The 26,867-nt window shown below is 44.0% G+C and overlaps 1 protein-coding gene across 1 annotated transcript in view; it reads left to right on the top strand.

Moving 5' to 3' along the window:
* Positions 1-26,867, top strand: part of KCNJ6 (potassium inwardly rectifying channel subfamily J member 6) — a 218,934-nt gene that overhangs the window by 79,269 nt on the left and 112,798 nt on the right. The gene's annotated exons all lie outside the window — the stretch shown is intronic.

Below are 26,867 nucleotides of genomic sequence, written 5' to 3'. Positions count from 1 at the left end.
TATCGGCAGTGTAATGCTCTAAGCACTTAAGCTGAATAAATAGAACGCAGAAGACACTTTGAAGAGGAAAGAAGAATTAATTAAAATCCTTCTGCAAAATGAGAAATGCAGTTTCCTATATTGGTGTGTAAATATCCATGCTTATGTAGCTATGAAACAACACACTGCAATGCCTTTTTCGCTTTGGAAAAATAGTGTCTGGTGACAAATGTCCTATAGAAAGTTATAAGGTAAGCTTGAAAATCTTCCATTATTTATGCACCATGAACAGCTTTTTAAATTTGGCTTCCAATATTACCATGTACCTTACCCACATTTAACTGGGCCTTGCTATTTCCTTCAACTGTTTCTGAAATCTTAAGTATTCTTTTATAGCATCACCCGTGTACATTTATCCCCAGAAAATCACCCTTCAGTAAAGGATAAAGCTAAGGAATTCTTGACAATGTGTCTCTTTGTTCCCAGACTCCAACCTCTTCCCTCTTGTGTATGTCTAATTTTACCTTGCTAATTTTATCATGTAAGCTAAGAGTCTCAGGGACAACCACCCCTCTCTTCTGTTTTCATTCCTGTTCCAGCCCCCCACCCGCTTTCTGCTCCACCCTTCTTCCCACCTCTAGTCTTGTAGTCTGAAAAGTGTTCAAAGGATTTGCCACTTGGTTTGCAGAATTCCAAACTGGTTTTCTGCAAGGAGAATCTTCACAAAGGTCTAGAGTGCACCTCTCAGTTCTGGAAGGATATTTCATTCCAGTACCAGTAAATTAGTCCTTGTTACTTGCGTTTGGTACGAAGTACTTGCTAATACTATGACCTGCATTACTTCCAAATTGATGCTCTGTCTGTATGACGAAAATATAGTTCAGGATGATAGACAGCATCGATGAATTCCCCAGCCATTGACTCACTACCTCACTCTCTAACTCAGTTCTAAGCTCTAAATCCAAAATCAGCAACACAAAAGACCTGGTGGGTTTCTGAATGGTTTACAGTCAACCTAGTGTAGTGACCAGAAAATAACTATAGCGTTTGGGTGGATAAAAGTAAAGGTTATTGTTCTGTGAGTTTTTAGGATATGGCTCCATTAGAAATTGATGTTTCTGATCTTATAAAACATAAGGATATTCTAAGAGATCTATTAGTCAATATTTGTGAAGAAGGCATTTTCATTTTTTCTATCTGTATTGGATCCAGATGTGTTTATGTAATATCTCCTTCCAGGCTACTAATGTGTGGGTATGATGTTTCATTCTTGTCTCTGCAATAATTCAAATGATCTATGGTGGAAAAGTGTCAAAATCGAATCTCAAGCCCTTAGTGTGGGTGAGCGGGTACAGCCATCCTTATTTCCTTTGTCTTTATGAAAAAAGATCATATAGATTATGTTCATGGATGGGCAAATCCAAGGTCTGAAAACAGGCCTTGGTCTCTGAACTATCCTTACAGTTCCTGGTCCTAACAGAGAGCAGGGACGTTATTAAGTAACTGATGGGCTCTAACTCTTGGAAACACTCACCAGGAAATGTTAACCAGGCATACACACCACACTAACAAATATCTCATCAAAATAAAACTCCAGAATAATGTTCTGTAACACTTTGCCTTAATTCCACAGAGGGAAGCTATAAAAATAAATTCATTATTAAGTAAGGAGAGTCTGTCAGTTGGCTAAGCAAAGGATTAACGCAAATTACTCCATAATAACTCTGATGGGGGCACCACTTCCATAGCCAATGGGGAGAAAGGAATATGAACAAAGCCACAAATGCTCAAAACACAACTCGAATAAATTTCCAGAGCCAGGAAGCATTTTGCTTGTTAAACTGCCAAGCAAAGCCCATCTGGTTACTGAAACATGGCTTCTTCTAACTAGAACTGGATTTTTCTCTTGCACTGTTGGGGTCCAGATGCTTTGGAAGGCTGCAAATGCGATCACAGGATGGGTGTTCTTCATCTTCAAAAGCACGGATGAAGGACTTGCCATTACACATAAATGGATTATTGTGTCTTCTTTAAGAGATCAAGCCAGAGATAGCATGGAGGTAGGGCATTTGCCTTATAGGCAGAAGGATGGTGGTTCAAATCCCGGCATCCATTGGTCCCGCGAGCCTGCCAGGAGTGATTTCTGAGCGTAGAGCTAGGAGTAACCCCTAAGCACTGCCAGGTGACCCAAAACCAAATAATAATAATAATATTAATAATAATAATCAATAAAAGATCAAACAGAGGGAGTAGACTGATAGGGCAGTGGGTAGGGTATTTGTCTGGCATGCAGAAGACCCAGATTTGCTGCCCAGGGACCCAGAATGATGTCTGCAGCCCACAATGACCTGTAGTACATCAGGTTCCAGTAGGAACATGAGTGTCAGCTCAGGGACCTGGCCAGGGACAGGATGGAGGTATAAGCTGATAGCTTCTTGGGACACATGTATCATAAATCCGGTTCTCATGAGGGATCAGAAGTAAAGGACAAGAAAGATGACTGGTGGCTGGACCCTGAGGCCTTGAGTCATCCTAAGACTGAGCTGCAAGGATGTGGGATCATTTGTAGCTTGGATCAGATCAGCCTCTCCAGGGTCAAGTGTGCTTAGGCTTCCTGTGGGCTGGACTTCCTGCAGGACAGAACCAGGGTCTGAAAGCTATACTGTAGGTAGAGGAGGCAAGTGTGAAATGTATCCTGGAGGTGGGGGCTGACTGGGTGCAGGACAGAGAGGGTTGCCTGGGAGACCACATGATGGACTGGATCTAGTTTTTGTTGGTAGAGGCCTTTGGATAGGTCCTCATTGCCTTCTCATTAGATATATCTCAATTGGTTCCTTTGGTTTACATGTTAAAAGGATGTTTCATCCATTGCATACTCATCTGGCTATTTTCCCTTCCCTTGGGGTGGGCCTTGTTTTTCTCAATAAAGGCTGCTTTGGCTGCCTGGAGGGGAAGCTGCCATCTTGGCTCGTGGTTCCACGTGGTGGAGGGACTGGCTTGTGGGTGAACAGCTTGCAGTGTGAGTTTCTGGCCTGCTATTCCTTCCCAACCGTGTACGGATTATTTCCTGAGTTGGAATTGCCGCTGGACCTGCGTCTCTTGTCCTACCTGGATTGGGGTCATGAGGATTCCTCTACCTCTTTGGGGATTGTGGAACGCACAACCCACCATTTCACACAGGTTGAGCATTAGGCTAGGCTCTCTCCTCACCTCTCCTCACTTTTCTCCTCTTCTCTCCTCCCCTCACCTCCTTGCTCCTCTTTTCTCCTCTTCCCTTCCCTTCTCTCCCCTCTCCTCTCCACTCCCCTTTCCACCTATCCTCCCCCTTACTTGTCTCTTCTTTCTTTCCCTTCTCTCTCCTCTTCCCTCCTCTCCTCTTTCATCCTCTCCCTCCATCCTTTCTTCTTATCCCTCCCACACTCCTCTCTTCTCTCCCCTCCACTCCTTTCTTCTCCCTCCTCCCCTAGTTTCTTCCTTCTCTTCTCCCTCCCTTCCCCTCCCCTTCACCCCCTCCTCTCTCACACTTTACTTCTCTTTGCTTCTCTTTTCCTTTATCTCTATCTTCCTCCCTCCTCCCTTTCTCCTCTCCTCTCCTCTCACCTCTCTCTCTGTCACTCTGTCTCTGTCTCTGTCTGTCTCTCGTTCACTGGCCTGAATCTGCTCAAAGGGCATCTAGCAAGTCTAGCTGCCCATTCCTTGACCCCCTTCCCCCAAAGACAACCCAGCCCTAAGAACTTCTGCTGTATTGCTGACAAGCAAGTGAAACTTGGGGGCTGGAATGAGTTTTCCAGAGCAGAGCTGGGAGATGGCAGTATTGGGGGGACAGAGGGAGTGGCTGAGGAGGCAGACACTCCAGCTCTCCTTGGAGACAGAGCCTCCCTCTTTCCCAGACAGCTGGTGCAGGATCTTCCCCCCTCCCTGAAGAACTTTTCTCACTCACTTTGCACTTCCTAGACCCAGCCTGGAGGGCACCTGGACCCTGGACCTTCTACGATACCCACCCCCCACCCCCCATCTCTAGGGCACCAAAGTCCTCCTGATTCACTGGACATCATTTCCACATCTGGGATCAGGGCTTGGTGCCTCTACACATCTCCTGGTATGAAAGAAGAGAAGGCACCAAGGCAGACATAAATCTCTCAGCAGTCCCCCTAAGCCAGAAGGCCCCCCAAGACCGCCAGCCCCCAAAATGTCCCCTCTCTGGCTCCACCACCCCCAAGTCCCCAAAGTAGACAAAATGGTGCTCCAGTGACCCCCAGGGCTCTGAAGTAACCCCACCTCCTCCCGGGCTCAACCACAACCCAGCAAGGACCCCCAAATCCCACAGCGCCCCAGAACAGGAGCACACCCACTTGCCTTTTGCTCTAGCCCCAAAGGGTGGGGTGGGGCGTGGACGAGTCAACAAATGCATTTTCAAAAGCTCTCACCTCCCACTTCTCCACGCCCCTTCCCAGTGCCTCTCTCTGCCCTTCCCTCCCTCTGCCCACGCCTGCAGCCTGGCTCCTGTCTGGGCCCCCAGCACCTGCCATTGGAGGCCTTCCTCCTCCTACCTCCCCCTCTCTCCTCCTCCTTCACCCCTCTACCCCTCCACCCTCTCCCAGGCCCCTGAGGACAGCAGGTTTGAAGGAGGAAAAGCAGTCAGGAGCCAGGGCCAGAGCAGGGCTAGGGGATGGGAGGTTCCCCTTCCCTGCCCCCTAGCTTTCTGCAGCACCCAGAAAGAAGCAGAAGGAAGATGCAAGGGTGGGGGACTTGGGGGGCTGATGGCCCCTAGGGTGGCAGATTGCGTCTGAGGGTGTGAGGCGTGTGGGGGTTCAGGGCCTTCGAGTCTCCCATCAGACACGCCCTGGAGCTCAGAACAGATGGCCAGGAGCCTCAGAGAACACGGAATTCCGGAGGCTCCAGCTCGGCTCCGGGGAGCAGCCAGCAGGCCGCAGCTCCCACGCAGAGGCTCAGGAGCCAGCCCAGCCCCAACGGGCTGAGGACGCAGGAGGGGAGGCGCTGCAGGGCTCTGGAGGGAAAGTCAGAGAAGCCCGAAGTGGTGGAAGGGAAAAGGAGTTTATTCGCAGGGACCCAGAGTTCCCGTAGTCCTGGCAACCTGGGTCCTGAGCTGGGTCTGCTCCTGGTGGTGATTCCAAAGACAGAAGCCAGTGAGAGAAAGAGAGAAAGAAAGAGAAACGAGAGAGACCATGTAGGAGGAGCCCAGGAGGAATGTGGGTTCTCCTCCCTCAGGAGATCTGCAGAGTGGCCCTCCCCCAACAAAGTGCCACCCACCCCCACTTCCTGCTGCCTCTGTCTGGCCCCAAATTCCATTTGGCATCTGGACCCAGGAGTGCCTGGGATTGGCCCAGCAGCAGACAGAGAGAGAAAGACAGAGACAGAGAGACAGAGACATACACAGTCAGAGACAGAGAGACTTAGAGAGAGACAGAGTCAGAGACAGAGAGAAGAAGCAGAACTGTAGTGAAGGCTGATGTGGCTTTGAACAGCAAAGTCTTTGAACAGCACTCAACTCACTGACTATTGCTTTGGTTACTCTGCTCTGGTGATTCCGATGCCTCCATGCCCATAAATGTACTCTACTTTGATTTCGACTCTTCTTGGGACCCTAACTCATCGCTGTCTTTGATGCTCCAAATCCTTGTCAGCTGTTTCTCACTCCCCAGTTTTCCTCAATTTCCCTCAAGGCTCCTTCCTTCCCCATCACTCCCTCAGATCAATAATTTTCCTCTTGCAGTCATCCTCTCTCTGTCTCTCTGACTCTGATTTTTTTCTCTGTCTCCCTGTCTCTTTCTTTCTGTCTGTCTGTCTCTCTTTCTGTCTCCCTGTCTCTTTCTGTCTCTCTGTCTCTGTCTTTTTTCTCTGCCTGCTGGTGGCTCAGTCACTGCTCTCGTGTGTGTGTGTGTGTGTGTGTGTGTGTGTGTGTGTGTGTGTGAGAGAGAGAGAGAGAGAGAGAGAGAGAGAGAGAGAGAGAGAGAGAGAGAGAGAGAGAGAGAGAGAGAGGTGGGGCAATCCCAGGCATCCCTGGGTCCAGATGCCTCCTGGAATTTGGTGGCAGACAGGAAGCAGGAAGTGTGAGTGGCACTTCCGTGGGGAGGGCCACTCTGCAGATCTCCTGAGGGAGGAACCCCTTAACTCAGGAACCCCATATTCCTCTCTTGGGCTCCCTTTTACATTTTGTCTTTCTCTTTCTCCCTCTCTCCATTTCTCCCTCTCTCCCACCCACCCCCACCCCGGATATTCCCTGTTTGGGTCCTGAGTACTACAGAGAGGGCCGGGGTGGCTGGTTAAACATTGAACCCAGGAGTTGCTCTTCAAAGCTCAGTGCCCAGTTAACTGAACACCCTTCAACGGCTTGGAGGCACAGGTGTTGGTGAGCACATGCCCTTCCTACTATCTTCTGGCTGTGCTCCCCCCCCCAAAAAAAAAATTTCCACAATACTTTAACCCTGAGATCCTGCAGCTGAGTATCATGACTACCAGGCAGTGTTTTGACATGGTTATATAAGGCTGATAATCTATAGGTAGAGGCAAGTAGCAAGCTAAAATGTATATTCATAAACACCAATCATTATAATCAAATGTGCATATACCATGTAAGTAATAGGTTTATTGCTGGTTAACATATGTATACATACAGAAGAGCATATTACTGTATTGAAAGCTGAATACTAGAAAATTACTATGATGAAATGGCACTAAGGGAATGGCCATTGTCTCATATGGGGCAACCTTGTATTTCAAGCCAGCCTTGCATTTCTTCACTCCTCATTCCCCTTACTCTGTTTTCCTCTCTGTTACAAGGACAGGAAGCATTTGAGGTTGTTATCTGGTCCCATATTTCTCACAAAGACTTGATAGTTACAAAGTCACACTTTGACTAGAAATTGGCCTTAGATACTCAGATATTTTTTAAACTTTATTTATTGATTGGTTTTTGGGCCACACCCAGCGGCGCTCAGGGGTTATTCCTGGCTCTACACACAGAAATCAGCCCTGGCAGGCACAGGGGACTACATGGGATGCTGGGAATCGAACTTACCGAACCTACCAAATCTATCGAACCTACAGCTGTGCTCGCTCTTTCTGGCCCCTAAATACTCAAATATTTTGGAGTTATGCTACTTTGGAGGGTTTTATTTTGTGACAGGTGGTTTCTTTCCAACAGTACCTGTATCTCAGAAGTGATCCTCACCTTCTACTTGATTTTTCTCCTTCCTAAAGATAAGGCCATATCAATTTGGTAACTCCCACCCACTTCTCAGGTTCCTTCCCCCGCAGCACCAACCCATGGTTCTGGGATTCACATCAAATCAGGAGAGATCAAAACCTCCCTTTGGATTTCCTGAATCTCCACTCAAAGCAAACATCACCGCCTGCTGAGTTGCTAAGGAGTTTTAGATCTAGGAGATATTTACTTCATTCAGTGGTTGGTCTTTATCTCACCTAGGAGTAAAGGTCCTATTAAAGCAAAACAGAGAGCATGATCCTCTGGGGAATGAAAAGAGAAGACAGTGAGAAAGAGGTTGCCCTGTATACAGCTGACCCCGATTTGATCCATCCCCAACACTGCACATGGTCCCCTGAGTGCTGCCAGGGGTCACTAACTCCTTCACCAGTGTCCCAGGTTCCTGTTCCTGACTCCTGACTCCTGAGCTGACACATTGTTTGCTGTAGGTTTGAGTCTCCAGTGTTGTTTAGTTCACAGTGTTGGTGCTTTTAGGAAATTCCATTTCTCCTATTATTTGAGACAGCTTAAAGATTCTCATACAGACATGAATCATCAAAACACAAAGGATGTTTTGTCCTAAGTCTCCTAGACCTCACTGTCTACTAGAAGAATAACTTGACCTCTTTTTATGAGGACCCTGAAGTTAAGTGCTCTTTCATTTCTTGGCCAAGATGAGATTCTGGTGAAGCAGGGAAACAGAGAAAATAAAGCTTAAGTTGAACCTTTCAAATGTGGATGTTGAGGGAAATAGTTTTCGACATACAAGTCCCAGTCAGGAAAGATTGGAGGAAAGAATAAGAATGAACCAAAGCAGCCACTTTGGAGATGAGCAGAACCCATATGTTATGGTATTTCAATGTACTCTGGCAGAAATCAGATCAATGATAAGGTACTTGTCAACAGTGCTGGAGAAGAAATGATGGATGTGAAAAGGATATATGCAGAGTGGTATGTGCTCTGCACTGGAGAAATAAGATCACAGTAGTAGTCAGTAAGAGAAGGTCTTGTCAATCCCTGTGAGTGTGGTGGCACCTGTTAGGGTCCAGAGTTGAAGGACGAAACCACACAATTGAAATAAAGCAAAGCAAAACTTTACTCAATTTATTCACCAACAAGCCACAAACTGACTGATAGGGGCCGTTGCCTGCAGGAGGTGACCCCCTGGGGTGTCACAAGTCAGGTTATATAGGGCTAGCAGCAGGAAGTCTTGACCTTTAAGTTGATTGGCTGTTGTCAAGGGTGTTTCATCATGTCCTTTTATGGCTAGATATTTAGGGTGGTATATTGTAGTTTATAGGGCCTTGGGGTCTGCATCATTATTGTTGGAATAAAAACTTAGTCCATACATGAAACTTAGCTTTGTTAGCCTTAAATGGAAACTTAACTTTAGGTTGATAAAATGGAGTCCCTTTTCTCCAGGCTCCACAACATCCAGAGAAAATTGTCTCTGGCCCCTCTTCTCCAAAACCCTTTGGTATTTTCCAAGTGTTGAAGATCTTTGTTCGCAGATTAGGTGATATTTGATGCCTCTAGATAGCTTGATGATGGGAAATACTAGGCCCAGCCTGAGTGAGGGGTAGTGGGCAAGAAGTCAAGGTCATTCATGTAGCTGAGGATTGAAGTACTTACCCTACACTAGGTGCTCCCAATTAAACTGCACAGACACATAGTGGGTCTTTCAGGTTGGTGAACATATAGGGGTGTGGGTGTGGATGTGTGTTTGTGTTGGTAGGGGCTGGAATAATGTGCCCTGGCTCCATGGGCACGGGTGGGAGGTATCACAGAAAAGTGTCCTCCCCAGAAGGGCCAGATTCGAGTGCCTAGTGAAGAAGCAAGCCTCTCCTTTGGAAGGGGACAGCAACTCCTGGTAGGTGAAGTCAGAATGATCTGTCAGGTGGGAGAGAGGTAGAAAGGGGGAGGGCTAAGGAAGAAGAGTGAGTGAGTGAGGGGGGAGGATGAAGGAGAGAGTGAGAGAGAGAAGAGGGGAGAGGGAAAGAAAAATGGAGTGGAGAAAAGTGAGAGAGTAGAGGGGGAGAGAAGGAAGGAGAGAAAGGGAGGGAGAGGGAGAGAGAGAGAAAGTGAGAGAAAGGAAGAAAGAAGAGGAAAGGAGAGGGAGGGAGGCAAAGGATAGAAGTAGAGGGAGGGAAAGGTAAGGAGGGAGGAAGGGTGGGGAGAAGAAGGGAGGGGAAGGAGAGCTCCTACCTCAATTGTTCTCTAATCAAACAGAAACTATCAGAACCACCTCAGGAAACATCCCATTTCCTTCCTTCCAAACAGAGCTCTGTTCATTTTTTTTTCGTAAAAGTCCTCATATATTCCTAAAAGGATCTTTAACTTCTTTTCTTTTTAAGATGATGAAATATGATTTCTAGGACCAAAATTAAGTGTAGGTATGCTATCGTTTCACGTCTTATCTTTTATTCCAGATTTTCAGGTAGGAAAACAGTATTTAGATTTAGTATTTTCTCAATGGTCTTGGCTTTCTGGACAGCCAAATAGAAAATGAATTCACTCTTCAAGATTTTTAAAGGCTTACCTGCTTTCTTTTAATAGGCTTTACTCCCATCAGAACCAGTAGCATAAAAAGACAGGATAAAGCGAAGTTTTAAAGAGACTGACATTTATTAAAAAGCCTAAGTCTCTAATTTTATAAAAGTCATGTAGACTCTGAGTAGGAAAATGATTTTGGACAGGTTTCTTCCAACATTCCCAACCCAAACCCTGAAGCAGAATTTCCTCTCAGATTTTGGGATGAAAACTCAGGCCCCTCCTCCCAAAGCATGGTCTTGTAATGCCCATGACATCCTCATTCTGGTCATAAGTAATGATGGTTTTAGACACCAGAAACTCGCATGAAAAGGTGAACAAAGAACCTTGGGTTTTGAGCCAATGATGCTCTGACTTCCTGTTCAGATTTTCATTTCCCTCTTAATTTACAGTTTAAGCAAACTGGCTTCACAGATTATCTGATTCCAAATTTTTTCTCCAGAATCCTCCAAGCTAATTGGTCAATCAGAGGGAAAGGCATTTGAAATTTTTTCACTAGAAAATTCTAGAGCAATGAGGGATAAAAAAAAATGACAAACAAAACCAGAAACAATACCCACATTCAGAAAGATCACAGAATTTGGGGAACTCTTTGAATGGCCAGACTATAATGATACAAAAAAGTGCTTTAATCTTTTTTGTGTGTGCTTTAATCTTAATAGAAGGGTAAAAATAGTAGACTAGTGGAAAATTCCTGTGGGCTCAGTGTCCTAGCACCTCAAGTCTGCTATATCCTGATGGCTCATGTTTATATTTCTAAGTAAACTTTGAAGTTCACTATCTAGCCTCTTTCTGGCAGGAGTGCTAACTGTAATCATCCCCATTAGAAATACAAAAAGATGGAATATATGTTTCTTTGAACCTGAATACCAATTTTCTGGTGAAGAAAAGTAGAAAAGAATGAGAATATATATATATATATATATATTGGTTTGGGGGGACCACACCCAGAGGTATTCAGCAGTTACTCCTGGATTTGTGCTCAGAAATTATTTCTCACAAGTTTGGGAGACCACATGGAATGATGGGGATTGAACCCAGATCAGCTGCATGCAGGGCAAACACCCTACCCAATATGCTATCACTCCAGTCCCTAGATAGATAGAAAGATAGATAGATAAATTATATATATATTGATTTCAATTACACAAATATAATATATACACACATTTTTTTCTAGCCACTGAGAAAAAATGGTGATTTCAAAGAAAATATTCCCACTTTTTAAATATATACTTATATAATAATATAAATAATATGTACTTACACAATAATATTAATAATATATGTGTATAACAATATATTACACATAATATATGTGTAATTACACATAAATATATATATTTGAAAAGTGGGAATATTTCATTTGAAATTACCTTTTTTTCTCACTATCTAGAAAGTATCATTGTGATAAAAGAACAAAGAAACGCATTGTGATCTCACCAGAATCCTAAACAGTACTGGGTTGAGAAGGGGACTGTCTTATCATGATGAAATTCTTCCATAAGGACCAGAATATGTCACAAGAGAGACCCGCATTTCAGGGCATCCTGGGGAGGCCAGGAAGGTGTAATGAACCTGCCAGAAGCTTTAGGGTCATGAAAATTTCACACACGGAAGCTTTTCCGAAGTAACTTGGGATTCCTTCCTCCAGGGGATACCCTGAGCTCATGGGGAGGCTCAGGCAGGGCTCTGTGTTCTCCAATGGCCTGTTGGGTGTGCTGTGAAATTCCCTCTTCAGGCCCAGCCTGATGGATACAGATTCCGAACTGCGAAAGCCCGAGGATCAAGAGGCTGGTTTCCATGGAGATGTTCACAGCTTTGCTAAAATCCCCTGCAGAAGGGAAAGTAGCAGCCTCCAGTGCTCACTGTGGGCACAAGTGAGCCCACATGAAAGCATGCACCTGTCCACTCACCTACCACATGCAACATGCACATCCCTGCACGTGTCGTTGCAGGTGGTGTGTGCGTGCTCATGTGGTTCATGCTGCATTTATGGACACATCTCTGTGTACATGTGTGTATGTATATAGCTAAACATGTGTGCACCGTAGAATAGGGCTGATTCGCAGGCCTTATTTTTTATTTAGACACCATGGTTAATAACACAGGTTTATTTTCCACAGATAAAGTTTTTCATGATTGAGTTACAGTCATACAACGTACAACAACCTTCACCAGTGCGCAGTTCCCACCACCAGTGTCAACAGTTGCAAGCCTTTGTTGTAGCCGTTCTTAGAGCCTGGTTCCATACCCTATCATCCCTAGGAAGCATTTATATACTATATATGCTTTAGATCCTAAGTAGCTATTATCTCACTTGGAAAAGCTTTGGGTTTTAATTTCATATTTTGCAGGGTCTGCTTTATCCTATTTAATTAAAAAAAATCTCTTGTTGGGACCAGAACAAATTGTATAGTGGGGAAGGCATTTACCTTGCAAGCAGCCAATCTGGGTTTGATTCCCAGCATCCCATATGGTTCCTTGAGCCTGCCAGGAGTGATTTCTGAGCACAGAGCCAGGAATCAACCCTGAGTGCCACTGGGTGTGAACCCCTCCTCAAATAAATAAAATTTCCCTTCCTTATCCTCTGCTGATAGGATTGTTCCCAGATCTTGGTGTCATGCACTAGTTCACATTTGGTTGTGGTGCTCACAAGGATGTTTTACTCTGGAGGTCTTAGACAACAGAACCACTTGGACCCTGCAGTGGCACCAGGGTTTAAATTTGAGACCTGAAGCTGGCAAGGCAGGGACTGTAGCCAACGAATTAGTCCATGGACACCTGCCTTGGTTTGTTCCATTCAATATCTGCCTGTGCAGATTTATACAAGCCAGTGTTTTGAAGAAGGCATTATATATATTTGTTCACATTTTATTTGAAGCTCTGTGATTTGTAATCCTGTCCATCATCAGGGTTCATGCAGACAACATCCCAATACACACCTTCCACCTGAGTGTCCACTTCCTTCCACCACTGTCTCAGTGTTACTGTCCACCCCACATTCCCCACCTTGGTTCTATAGATTGTCTCAAATTCTGTTGCCTTTGGCCATTGGTTGTTGCCTTACTATGATGCTTGCTTGCTTTTCTTTCTTTCTTTCTTTCTTTCTTTCTTTCTTTCTTTCTTTCTTCCTTCCTTCCTTCCTTCCTTTTTCTTTCTTTCTTCCTTCCTTCCTTTTTCTTTCTTTCTTTCTCTTCCTCCCTTTATTTCTTTCTTTCTCTTCCTCCCTCCCTTTCTTTCTCTTCCTCCCTCCCTTTCTTTCTTTCTTTCTTTCTTTCTTCTTTCTTTCTTTCTTTCTTTTTTTTTGGGGGGGATTTTTGGGCCACACCCGGTGACACACAGGGGTTACTCCTGGCTATGCGCTCAGAAGTTCCTCCTGGCTTGGGGAACCATATGGGACACTGGGGGATCGAACCGCGGTCCGTCCAAGGCTAGCGCAGGCAAGTCAGGCACCTTACCTATAGCGCCACCGCCCGGCCCCTCTTTCTTTCTTTCTTTCTTTCTTTCTTTCTTTCTTTCTTTCTTTCTTTCTTTCTTTCTTTCTTTCTTTTCTTTTCTTTTCTTTTCTTTTCTTTCTTTCGGTGATGGCTCAGAGCAAGGACCAAAAACCACCACCAGACAGTCCAAGGGATACCACTAGAAAGGTGTATACACTTCTGCTACCCTGAACCTTTCTGTGTATATGTGTGTGTGTCTGTGTGTGTGTGTGTGCGTGCATGCGATCAGGGTTTTTATTTACATATAGCACAAGAGGTTGTTATTCCTCTTATTTTTTTAATTTTTTATTTTAACACCATTGTTACAAGGTTGTTCATACTACAGGTTCTTTTATTTTTTCAGATAAAGTTGTTCATGATCAAGTTACAGTCATAAATGTCCAACAACCATTTCTACCTATGATCTAAAGCAATATAAATGCTTCTTAGGAATGAGGGTGGGAAGATCATTTTGTATCTGTTTCTATCTGGTTGACATCATTCAGCACAATGCTGAGTGACAAATTGCCTGGTCACATCTTCTCTTACAGTTGAGTCATTTTCCATGGTGTATTTCCTTTTTTGTTGTTGTTGATTTGTTTTGTTTTGGGGTCACACCCGGCAGTGCTCAGGGGTTACTCCTGCCTCTACACTCAGAAATCGCTCCTGGCAGGCTCAGGGGACCATATAGGATGCCGGGATTCGAACCACTGACCTGCATGAGAGGCAAACGCCTTACCTCCATGCTATCTCTCCGGCCCCCCATGGTGTATTTCTTTATCCACTCATCTGTGCTTGGGTAGGTGAATCACTTCCATGTTCTGGCCATTGTACATAGTGTTTCAGTGAACATAGGAGCATGGATGATTTTTTGAAATAGTACTTTTGGGTCCTTAGAGTAGAAGTGGGACTGATAACTCACATGGAAGTTCAATTCTTATGAGAATTTTATGACTTCATACTATTTTCCAAAGTGTTCAAGCCAGTTGTTATTCCCAACAGCAGAGGTTGAAGGTTCCTTTTCCCTCATATCCAAACCAGCACTGATTGTTCTTGTTCTTTTTAATGTGTACCAGTCTCCAGGGTAAAAGAGAACATCTAATTGTTTTAATTTGCATTTCTTTGATGCTAAGTGATGGGGAGCATTTTATCATGCACCCAAAAACCATGTCATTTTTACTCTGTTAAGGTGGATATTAAACACTAGATTATTATAGGAAGTAAAGAAAATATAGTCTCCTTCAACTCAAACCACTGGAGAGCTAAGGAGATGACAATTTGAGGGGACATAAGCTCTGTGGCCTATGTGTCATCTTCCAGTTTCAACCATTGAGGAGGTCCTAAGAAAAGGTGAAGAACTTGCTGGTCTTCACAGAAAAGCCTTCATTACCTTCATGTGGGAATATCAACTGGATATCTAAAGGTGACAACTGAAGTTGTCATTCTTATTGAATGACAAGAGGTTAACCTGAGAAAAACAGCAGGAGGTCTGCACAGAGGGTTCTGGCCTGTGTCTCTCCTTGGTCACCCTCTCCTACCAATGCCACTGATCCTCTGCCATGCACACAGGAACAAATGGACCATAAACAGACCCATCTCTGCAATTCAGGAGGGCAGACAAGGACTTAGAGTGGGGTTTGGGAGGGGCGAACCTGACAGTGCTTAGCGTTACTCCTGGTTCTGTGCTCAGGGCTTAATCCTAGCTCAGAGGACTATATGAGGTTCCAGGGATTGAACCTGGGTTTGTTGTGCAAGGGAAGTGTCTTACTCCCTGTACTATCATTCTGGCCCCATAAACTTAGTGTTCTTAACTAAAAAGCTTCACAACCATTGGGGGAAGATAGCAGGGCAGTAGGAATGAGAACAACTTTGGGAGTTTTGTGTTTGTTTGATTTTATTTTGTTTAATAAAAATAAAATTTTAATTGAATTCCCATGAGATAAACAGTTGCAAAGTTATTAATGATTGAGTTTCTGTCATACACTGTCTAACACACTTCACACATCACATTTCCCACCACCAATGTCCCAAGTTTCCCTCCCGCCCTGGCCCCTGCCCTCTCCTCTGCCTGCCTCTGGCAGACATTTTTCCTCTCTCTCTCTTCTCTCTCTCACACACACACTCCATCTCTTTATCTTTTCTCTCTTACACACACACACTCCCTCTTTCCCTCCATCTCTCTCCCCCTCATTTTCTCTCTTCCTCTCTGTGAGACAAACTTTTCCAGGAGTTTTTAATCCAGAAATAGATACTCTTCTGTGTCTCGGGTGCCAGAGAGATAGTACAGGAGTCATGGTGCTTGTCTTGCCTGCCTTCAACATGAATGATTCCAGAGCCCAGAACCCAGAGCAAGGGCCTACACTATTAGAAGATGAGGTTGAAGTTACTAGAAAGATGGACATGGAGGAGGTTGGTTCATCCTGAAATGGAGTCAATATGTAGGGAAAGGAAAAGAACCCAGATTCATGTAATATCTACAGATGCTAATTCACAGGGTGCATTTCTGAAACCCATGAGTGATATCAAATATTGCTGTTGCAATTTTTTCAAGTTTTAATTTTAAAAAGCTGGTGAAAGGAGAAGAGACAGAAAGGAAGTAATGGGGGGGTCCAGGGCTCAAGAGGATAAGGTACATTATGGTATCAAAGAATGATAAAGCTTTTTTTTTTTTACCTAAATCAACAAATTCAACAACACTGAAATCATGAGACCAATCTTTAGCAATCAAATTTAAAAATGTTCCTATCAAGGGGCTGGAGTAATAGCACAGTGAGAAGGGCACTTGCCTTGCATACAGCTGATCAGGTATGATCTCCATCATACCATATAGTCCCTCAAGCTCCCAGGAGTTATTTCTGAGTGGAGATCCAGGAGAAACCCCTGACCAGTTGTGGTCAAAAAAAAAACAAAAACAAAAACAAAAAGGTTCCAATCAAGATGGGGAGGAATGAGAGTTTCAGTGGAGGGAACCTGAAGACACTGATATTGGAAAGTTGACACTGGTTGTGGGGTGGATGCTAGAATGTTGTATGCATTAAACCCAACTATGGCTAACTTTGTAAGTCACGGTGCTTTCATAAAATGTATTTAAAAGTTTTAATCCAAAAATGCCCTCTCCCAATATAAATGGCTATTTTGGGCAACTGCTCCCCCTCAAATGTGACTCCTCTCATCTCCCTCTATCCCTGGCTCCCTTCTGTCCCTCACTAACCTACAGTCTAGAAATCAAATCCTTTAGACCAGTGTTTTTCAACCTTTTTGTGCAAAGGCACACTTTTCTCATGAAAAATATCACGAGGCCGGGCAGGCGAGGTGGCACTAGAGGTAAGGTGTCTGCCTTGCAAGCGCTAGCCAAGGAAGGACCGCTGTTCGATCTCCTGGCGTCCCATATGGTCCCCCTAAGCCAGGGGCAATTTCTGAGCACTTAGCCAGGAGTAACCCCTAAGCATCAAATGGGTGTGGCCAAAAAACCAAATATATATATATCATGAGGCACACCACCATTAGAAAATGTTAAAAAAAAATTAACTCTTTGCCTATATTGACTATATATAAAGTAATTCTCTTGAATAGGAATCAAATAAACACAAAGAAATTATTTTATAATTACTTTATTATGAAAAAAAAAAAGAAAGAAAAAAAAAAGGGCCCAGAGAGATAGCACAGCGGTGTTTGCTTTGCAAGCAGCGGATCCAGGACCAAAGGTGGTTGGTTCGAATCCCGGTGTCCCATATGGTTTCCAGTGCCTGCCAGGAGCTATTTCTGAGCAGACAGCCAGGAGTAACCCCTGAGCAATGCTGGGTGTGGCCCAAAAACCCCAAAACCCAAAAACCCAAAAAAAAAATAAATAAAAATAATTACTTTATTATGAAATAATCTAATGATTGGTCTATTTGTGAGCTGAAGCCACACGTTACAGATGAAATTGGAATTTTTCTCACAGCACACTAGACAATATCTCATGGCACACTAAAGTGCTGTGGCACAGTGGTTGAAAAACGCTGCTTTAGACTCATCTCCTCCAACTCATGGGTGTGTGTTGTCACACCCTGTCTTTACCCAAAACAAAGGTGGTCCCCAATTTCCTCTTTTCTTTACACCTAGCCCTTAGATAAGTAAAAATACACCTAGATCTCACTGAACCCTCCCCTGCCCAGGCAAATCTGTAGTGGTTTATTTAAGAAAATTCAGTCTGGCTTTGGCACTCAGAGAGAACACAAAGCGAGAAGCCATTGACTCCATGACTCTCTCCTGACTGGCTTGGTTTATTCATTCTTCATTACTATCTGCTTCAGACTCATCTGCCTGGGATTGGAAACAAAGTGTGTGGGGTGATTTTACAACACTGGGATATTTCTTTACAAATGTGGATGGTATGTTAGTAACAGGAGATTGCCTAGTACAATGTGGAATCTTTAAACAAATGCAGGAATTCCTAAAATCTAGGGACAGTTATCAAGTGGGGAGCCTCCTTCAGTCTCAAGAGTCACTGATGAATAATGGGCCAGCAGAGATGCGCACTTCCCCTCCACAGAGGAAGAAAGGTGCATCTGCCTGTGGAAAGAACGATTTGTGCATCCTGGTTACCTGGCCTAGGGGATCTGATGCTGGTGTGTATATTTGTAGAACTGGCTTGCTTTCTGACCCTCCTGAGAAGTGCACCATCTAAAAGAAACATCCTGGACCAGATTTTCTGCTTCGGTTGCCCCAAATGTCTCCATAAACAATAATCATCACTTGGGCTCCCGCTTTTGTTTCTAAAACAAAAGTTTCCATTTGAGCATAATTGTAATTATAACCGGAGATGGGTTCAATGGAAGATAATACCAACTTCTTTTCAATCTTCACTTCTGTTTTCAAGACAAAGTCCCAACAACCAGCCCTTATTTTTAGTGGTTGCTGTTCACCATTGTTTGAGTCACCACTTAAGTGAGTTCCCTGATGGACATCTCTGTCCTCCCTCTCCATCTTCGGGGGTGAGAGAAAAGAACGCTCTCCTGCTACCACACACACATTCTACCTCAATTTTCACAAAATTGTGTCCAGAGTGTTCCAGCAGCAGCATTTTCCTTTTGCTCTTGGTAAATGCTTCTTTTCCCATTTCCTCTAGGACTTGAAGTGAGAATTATAGCCGGGGATGAATCTGTCGGTGGCTCTGGTGCATACACTCCTGGGAGTGAGACTCACAAGCTGCAGCAGATAAAGCTTTTGCTGCTTCTCTAACCAAAGCCCTCTTTTCTTTTTTTTTAATTAATTTTTTTTTTTTGGTTTTTGGGCCACACCCAGCATTGCTCAGGGGTTACTCCTGGCTGTCTGCTCAGAAATAGCTCCTGGCAGGCACGGGGGGACCAGATGGGACGCCGGGATTCGAACCAACCACCTTTGGTCCTGAATCGGCTGCTTGCAAGGCAAATGCCGCTGTGCTATCTCTCCGGGCCCTAATTTTTTATTTTTAATTATGAGAACAATGATGCAAAGAGGACAAGTTAAAGTTACAGTGAAAGGACAATCGCCCATAAACAGAGTTCTCAGAAGAAATCCCCTTGCTGACGCCTAAATATTGAACTTACAGTCAAAGAACATTAAGAAAAATAAGGCAGAACCCATGTACAATTACTTTGTCCACAAGTCCCCAGATTGTAATACATTATAACATTTCTTAGCAGTACACAAAGCAATCTAAAGCCATGAAATTTATGTGACTCCTTAAACATTGAAGGCATAGTATTTTTTTATATTTTCATGCACATGCATATTAGTTTAAGTTAACATCAAAAGTTTAAGAGGTTTTTTTTTAAGGGTTAATCAAAAGAGCACAGTAAAAACGGTCTTAGAGTGACAAATATTGTTTGCATAGGCCCACCAAAATATGGGGGTGCATGGAAAGGAAAAGCCTTGGTTAAATACAAGGAGACCCTACCCCTGAAGTTTCCTGAAAAGCCCTCTTTTCTTAAAAATTTTTAGAAAATAGGGGCCAGAGCGATAGCACAGCAGTAGGATATTTGCCTCGCATGAGGCCGATCCAGAATGAACCTTGGTTCTATCCCCAGCGTCCCATATGGTCCCCCGAGCCAGGAGTGATTTCTGAGCTCATAGCCAGAAGTAACCCCTGAGCATCACAGGGTGTGGCGAAAGAAAAAGAAAGAAAGAAAGAAAGAAAGAAAGAAAGAAAGAAAGAAAGAAAGAAAAAGAAAGAAAGAGAAAGAAAGAAAGAAAGAAGAAAGAAAAGAAAGAAAGAAAGAAAGAGAGGAGGAGGGAGGGAGGGAGGGAGGGAGGGAGGGGGAGGGAGGGAGGGAGAGGAGGAGGGAGGAAGGAAAGGGAAGGAAGGAAGGAAGGAAGGAAGGAAGGAAGGAAGGAAGGAAGGAAGGAAGGAAGGAAGGAAGGAAGGAAGGAAGGAAGGAAGGGAAGGAAGCGTAGGTAGGTGGGAGGGAGGGATGGTAAATGGGTGGGAGGGAGGGAGGGAGAGAGAGAGAGGAAGGATTAATGTAATTGAAGTATCTATCAAGTTATTTTGAGAGAACTTGCAGCAAATGTTTGCGTAACTATTTCCTGGGCATTTATTATTCTCTACAAGGTGGGAAGATTTCATTCCTCAGCACAATTTTACAGTAAAAACTATAGTTTTTAACATAATGACTGCAGACTGGGACATGACTTCTTCCACTCAGAAGGGAACTGACTTGTGTCTGAGGACCCTATATTTCTCCAAGGAGGAATCCTGTCCAAAATAGTGAGCAAAAGCAGGTCAGCGTTGGGATAACATCACTTCACAGTCCTGCTCAGCAAACTCAAGTCTCTGCTGCTAAGAGAAAGATATTCATGCAACTTGGTAACAAATGGAGAGGTGGTAGCAGAGTGATAGCACAGCAGGTAGGACATTTGCTTTGCATGCAGACAACCCAGGTTCAATCCCCTGCATCCCATATGGTCTCCTTAGCCTGCCCAGAGTCATTTCTGAGTGTAGAACCAGGAATGCTACTGAATGTGGCCCAAAAGCCAAAAAGGCAAACTTGCTTTGAGGACAGGGCTGTTCTCTTTCTCTCACTGCACTCTGACCCTGGAGCCTTATAAAATTGAGCTCAAATTCCTCTCCATTAGGCAGACAACTGGTAGGTGTTGATGGAGAGAAAATTATTGAACATGGGGATTGAGGAATCTGGCTAAAACCACTAGGCAGAAGATTAAAAAAAATTATGCTGAAGGCAAACAAGAAGAAAAAGGTCAGAGGAATAACCAGTTTAGAGACAGTTTAGAAATGTGAAGGTCGGGGGCCCGGAGAGATAGCACAGCGGTGTTTGCCTTGCAAGCAGCCGATCCAGGAGCACAGGTGATTGGTTCAAATCCCGGTGTCTCATATAGTCCCCCATGCCTGCCAGAAGCTATTTCTGAGCAGACAGCCAGGAGTAACCCTGAGCACCGCCAGGTATGGCCCAAAAACCAAAAAAAGAAAGAAAGAAATGTGAAGGTCAATGATGGAGGATGTCTAAAATGGCTTAGGGTTTGCGCAGAAGTGGATTACCGCATATGCTTTGCATGAGGCTAATCCCAGTTTGATCCTCAGCCATCAATGGTCTCCGGAGCATCATCAAATACAATCCTGACAGCCCTCCAATCCCCTTGCAGTATGGCCCTGGAGTCCCTGAATTAATCCCCACACTGCAGAGACCAAGCAGCAACACACTATTGGACCCTGGCACTGAACAGACATACCATTGACCAAGAATTGCAAAAAAAGACCCCAGAACCTCCTGAGCATAGTGTGGGTGCCACCTTTCCTCCACCATCACCCCCAAATAAAGCTCTGTGGAGACAAACACACAGTCCAGCATCAGGGCTTTTCAGAAAAGAGTGTAAAATAGAGTTTGGTCAAGGGGAAGATTTGTCACTAACCAGGTTTTTGTAGCCCTAGACAGCCAAGTCTAGCTGTCCAGGCTTCCCTGGACCCCTCCATGCTCTAATGGCCTCCTTCCCCAGCCTCTAGGAACCTGAGCAGACTTGTGTGTGATGACTTTTTCCATGTTCCCATTCCAAAAGCATTGACTCCATCACCAGCTTTCTGAAAAAACTCCCAGTTGACTCACTGAGATGCAGCAGCCATTGATCTTTAGTTTATTCTTGGACAGGAGCCACTGCTGCTCTAGTCAAGTAAGGCCACCATCATTGAAGTCCATTTTGGAGTATCTTTGACTGAAAGATGCCCACAACTTTTTGCCAGCATCTGCCTGTTCCCCTTCACCACCACCCCAGCCCTAAGCTACCCTTATTCCACTGCTTGACTCTACAGAGTTCTAATTCCAGATTTTCATGGGTGCTGAGTCAGAGAATGTCTGGCTACTTTCACATTTGGAAGGTACATCCATGTTGGGTCTATGTCAGTTCCTTGCTTCTTTCATGATTGGATAATAGACACTGGGTTCATATGTGTCTCTCTATAATCCATTATGTACACACTAGTAGTTTCCTCCCACCCTTAGGTTTTGTGAATAATGTCTCTCTCTAGAAATATTCATATGGGTTTTGAATTCAGATTTCTCCTGGGACAGCATTATGACTTAACTATATTCCATTGCACAAATCCCTCCAAAAGGACCCTTAAGGAGACACCAGGATTGAGCCCCCTCTGGGGCATAAGGCCAGTGAGGAATAAAGACAGAGAACTTGAAGGGCGTTTCGAGAATTCATGGAGAAATCTACCTGGCCCCTGCAAATAAGGGGTTCATAGCACACAGGGTCAAAACCCACCTTGACTGTCACACCATCCAAAGCAAGTTGCTTTTCACCCATGGTTTCTAATTCTCCATGCTCAAACAGAATTTGTAATAAATAAATAAATTTCCTCTATGAAACTGTGGCATTACTAGTATGATCTGACAGGGAGAACACAGCCCAAAACCTGCCATAGAGTAGATACTTAATAAGGGTTTTCTTCAGGTTATGAATTTAGGAAGTTGCACATGAGAGAACATCTGAGTTGAATAGAAAGTTGGTATATTGAGACTAAATCTTACATACAAACAGCTCAAATGCAACAAGTCCAGTTTAGCATCTCTTCTTCATTCATGAGGCAATGAGAGGTCAGGCTCCCTCTTTTTCTATCAGCCATTCTTTGGAGGTGAGAAGGCTGCCACCATTCCACATGTTACATTCTGCTTACAGCAAGTCTGTTCTAAGGAGGATGGAAAAGAAAAATATTCATGTTTTTTTTTTATTTAAGCACCATGGTTTTTAAGGCTGCTCATAATAAATACAGTTTTTTTCCACAGTTACAAAGTTGTTCATAATTGACTTTCAGTCATACAATGTCCAACACCCTTCATCAGTGCACATTTCCCAGCACCAGTGTCCCCAGTTTCCCTCCCATACATCCTCCTGCCCTTTCCCCTGCCTTCCTCTGGGGCAGACATTTTTCTTCTCTTCCTGAAGAGAATTTTTTTTCACCTCTTTCTACTTCTTGCTTCCCTCTTTAAATCAAAAAAGCACAGTCAGCTCCTGCTTTTAAGGGAAGGTGATAGAAAGTGACTACCTGGTGCTCACAACTTTTGTTGTGGATGATAGATTGGTTAGAAAAGAAAAGAGAAAAAAATAACAAAACCATGATGCAGAGATATGTCTGCTAGTAACATATCAATAGTGCTGCCATCTTGTTTTGATCGTCATGACTCTGTGCCGTAAAAGTCTTAAAGGTTTAAGTAATGTAAGTGATTGGCTCTGAAAATTAAGTATCTGTCACCCATTCACTCCAGAGGATGGGTTTTCCAGAACATGACTCGGGTTAAGAAAAGAATCTTCCTTGTTTTACACCTCACCATTTACACCTAAACCCTTCTGATTAGGAGCTACACATGAGTTCCAGGAAAGATCTAGAGACTGTTTTATTGCCAGCTACAGCCATGTATGTGGATGGTATAAGGCTCACGCAAAGGTATTAAAGACAGCAGCCTCTGAAGAGACCCCTGAGGCTAGTGGTAGGAAGAGAGAGAAGGGGACCATTCTATTCTTACTACCTTAAATATCAGGGCCAGACCAGACATAGTCGTCCAGGTACCTCGCTTCACCTAGGAAAATAACCAAAGCTCAAAAGTGAAGGAGACTCAGAACCTTCCAACTGAAATGAAAGTTGGTATTAACTGTGGCTATTTAGTTCTGGATTTTTCACACTAGATTTCAAAATAGGCATGGCTAGTCCCTGGCCTAGGAAGTCAATCTTTACTTGGGTTCACATTCTTTTTGTTTTGTTTTGTTTTGTTTTTTGGGTTTTTTTGGGGGGGCCACACCCGGTGGTGCTCAGGGGTTACGCCTGGCTGTCTGCTCAGAAATAGCTCCTGGCAGGCACGGGGGACCATATGGGACACCGGGATTCAAACCAACTACCTTTGGTCCTGGATCGGCTGTTTGCAAGGCAAATGCCGCTGTGCTATCTCTCCGGGCCTGGATTCACATTCTTAACCCACTTTCATGGATTAATCCCTTTTCATATTACTTAACTTTCTTTCTTTTCATTTCTCCAAACTTTAAAGAAAGGTCAAAGCAAATGCCATCAAGCCAACTCAGAAATAGTGGGCTTGAGTTTGCTCCCTGAACCTGACAGCTCCTTATTGGAGTCCTTCACCTCCATCCAGGGGTCATTAAAGAAAACGAAGAAAAGATCTCTGGCCTGTTTTTCCTCTTTCTGCCTGAGATTTGATATAGCCACTTATATCTCTGCTCTGAACTGAATAATATGCTCCCATAATTCATGTTCAAAGAAAATGTTTGTGGAACAAGAAGTTAAATGGGGTCATAAAGGTGGGACCCAAATCTGATAAGAAGAGGAAGAGACACTGGTCTCCCCCATTGTGCATGGTCTAAGGCAGATATCTTGGGATGATGGTGCCCACAGGCCTAGGAGAGGGCCTATTCCAGAACCTGGCCCCACTACTTACAGAAACTGCAGAGCTGAGTTTAGATAAGAAGGAGGAAAACTATGCCACTGTTCTTTCATACATAGAGATCAATCTAATTTGTATATATAAATATTAAGCAAAAAATGCATAAGAAATTTTTCAGGAAAGAACTATTTTCTGATACTTACCTGTACCCACACTCACTATCCCTGGAAGAGAGGCTATGAAGCAGGGAGGAGACAGTGGAGTGCAGTACTGACAGAGCAGGTACGTGTGTATCCAGCTTTGTTCACCATGAGCGGCTGAGTATTGGGAAGTATAATCGAATCCAAAATAGCCATTGATCTTCTGATCAGTCCACTTTTTTCTTTAAGGATCTCTGTATTGATTGACCCTGGGATCCTCCTGGGCACTAGGGTAGTTGGCAATTGGCAAACCCCCCAATGTGGAGGAGTTTAGTAGGGTGATCATGGGCATTGCTCTCTAGTTCATTCCTCATTTCTTGGTGGAGGACTGAGATACCCACCTGGTCTCTCACCTTCCTTGGCATGCTTTGTCACCTGTTCAGGTTTCTAGAGAAGAAGAGAAGTACACTTTCACTTCTGCTCCATTCTGTTGACCCAAGCACATATTAAGGTCAACCAGATTCAGGAGGAGGGGCAGGAGTCGCAAACCCATTAGTAAGGGTTCAAGTAGAACCATGGTAAGGGATGGACTGCATTTTTTTTTTTTTGGTTTTTGGGCCACACCTGGCGATGCTCAGGGGTTACTCCTGGCTGTCTGCTCAGAAATAGCTCCTGGCAGGCACGGGGGACCATATGGGACACCGGGATTCGAACCAACCACCTTTGGTCCTGGATAGGCTGCTTGCAAGGCAAACGCTGTGCTATCTCTCCGGGCCTGGACTGCATCATTTTTATATCCTATTGAAACCCCCTTGGTGCCATGATAGGATGTGTAGGATGGAGCAAGAATAAAGATGTTCTTAATCAGTATTTTTCTGAGTCTGGATGCTAACAACTTTTACAGAAAATTAAGATAAATAGTATGTATAGTCTATCAGCAGTTCCCGGCCGAGAAACGTAATCCTCACCAATGTAAGGTTCCCATGAGAGCCCAAGTTGGGTGTCACTGGTAAAAATCATGCAAATGGGAGACCACAAAAATTCAGAAGAAGCTTCATAAAGTGATCAAAAAGTCTAAATGGAGCTTTTAGTTAGTGCCAGGAATAAGAATCTGTCTCCTTCAGGTGCACTGCAGAGTTGCTGTTTGCAAGATAGGAAAGGCAGGCCATGGTCCCATTAGGTTTCTACCCTTAATCATAAGGAAAATGTCTCCACCTTGATGGTAATAAAACAGGGTGAGGGCTGAAGTTCTCCACTACATTATCCTTAATTAAAGTAGCTGCTGATAGATCATGACCTTAAAGGACATATGTCTGCACTCTCCAGGACAAGGTTCTGGCATGTCCCCTTAATCACCATTCTTCCAACTTCTCCTGCCAGTTCTTCCTCACTCCATTTCAGATTCATTAATTTGGTTTTTGGTTAGGAGATTCTCTTAGACTTTCAAAATATAAACAGTTCTATGGGGCTAGAGTGATAGTGCAGAGCTGGAACTCATGTTTAACATGAAGGAGCCCCAGGTTTAATTCCTGGCAATGTGCCCCACCCCAACAATGCTAGGAGCAGCCCTTGAGCATCACCTTGTGTGACCTCAAAACCAAACAAGTCAGTATTAGATTCTCCTGAGCATTAACTAACACCTCTTCTGAGTTCTTCTCATGTGACTATGTCCATGAAAATACCCAGATGAATATGTTCTTGAATTTTAAACTTCTGGAACTAATCTGTTCACTCATTTTCTCAGTTCCATAGTATAGAAATTCTGTCTGCCTTTTAGACTGGCAAGGCTGCCTACAAGTTATCTCCTTTCTTCCTCCAGAGAAGATTCTTAGTCTTCTTCACTATTTCCCCAATTATAAAAGCATCCTGTTCTCCAGACCTATGAGAAAAAGAAGTCATAGTTCAGGCCTCCTCCAGAAAACATGAATGAGATGGGATGATTGTAGGTCAAGAGACAGAGCTTGAATAAAAGACTCATGTAGCAATCTTTGAAGTGGAAAGACACCAAAGATAAGCCTTGACTGTGAAAGTTGAAGAGTAATGGGGGGGAGGGGTGTAAGCAGATGGTCTGTCCATTGGGGATTCCTACTCAGACACACCTTAGGATAGGACAGAATTATTCCCATCAATTGGATGTGACAATAGACTTCTCAAGGAAGCTGCTGCTCCTATCAAACCTTGCTATAGATCCAACACTGTTCTTTTTCTTAGAAAATGCCCTTCGTGCCTGAGGTCATGCCTACACTGACTATAGAGAGTGAAATGACAGTCCAGAGTCTTAGACTGTGACTCATGTCACAGCAAGCTCTGAGACTGCCATGAAGTGCTGAAGGATCTTGCTATGTGTGAGTCTCGGAAGAGATAGATTTTCTCACTCAGAATGAATTCTCCTGTGTTTGGTATGTTTTGGATGTGAAATATCTTGCAAAGGAGCTCAGAATTTTTTCCCAAGGAGAGATAATTATTTCCCTGCACAAAGTACTCTCTGCTTGAGAGCATGCTGAGGTTAGCGCATCCACAATGTCCATGGTCGAGCCTACAATATGGCGGCAAGCAATCTCCTACTAGCAGGATATGGACAGTTCTCATAGTTTATGCAGTTGATCATATTTAGAAAGGATTAAAA

The sequence above is a fragment of the Suncus etruscus genome, chromosome 13, assembly GCF_024139225.1.
Source record: "Suncus etruscus isolate mSunEtr1 chromosome 13, mSunEtr1.pri.cur, whole genome shotgun sequence".
Classification (NCBI taxonomy): Eukaryota; Metazoa; Chordata; class Mammalia; order Eulipotyphla; family Soricidae; genus Suncus; species Suncus etruscus.
The sequence above is the reverse complement of the archived record's forward strand: the minus strand, read 5'-3'. Positions and strand labels throughout refer to the sequence as shown.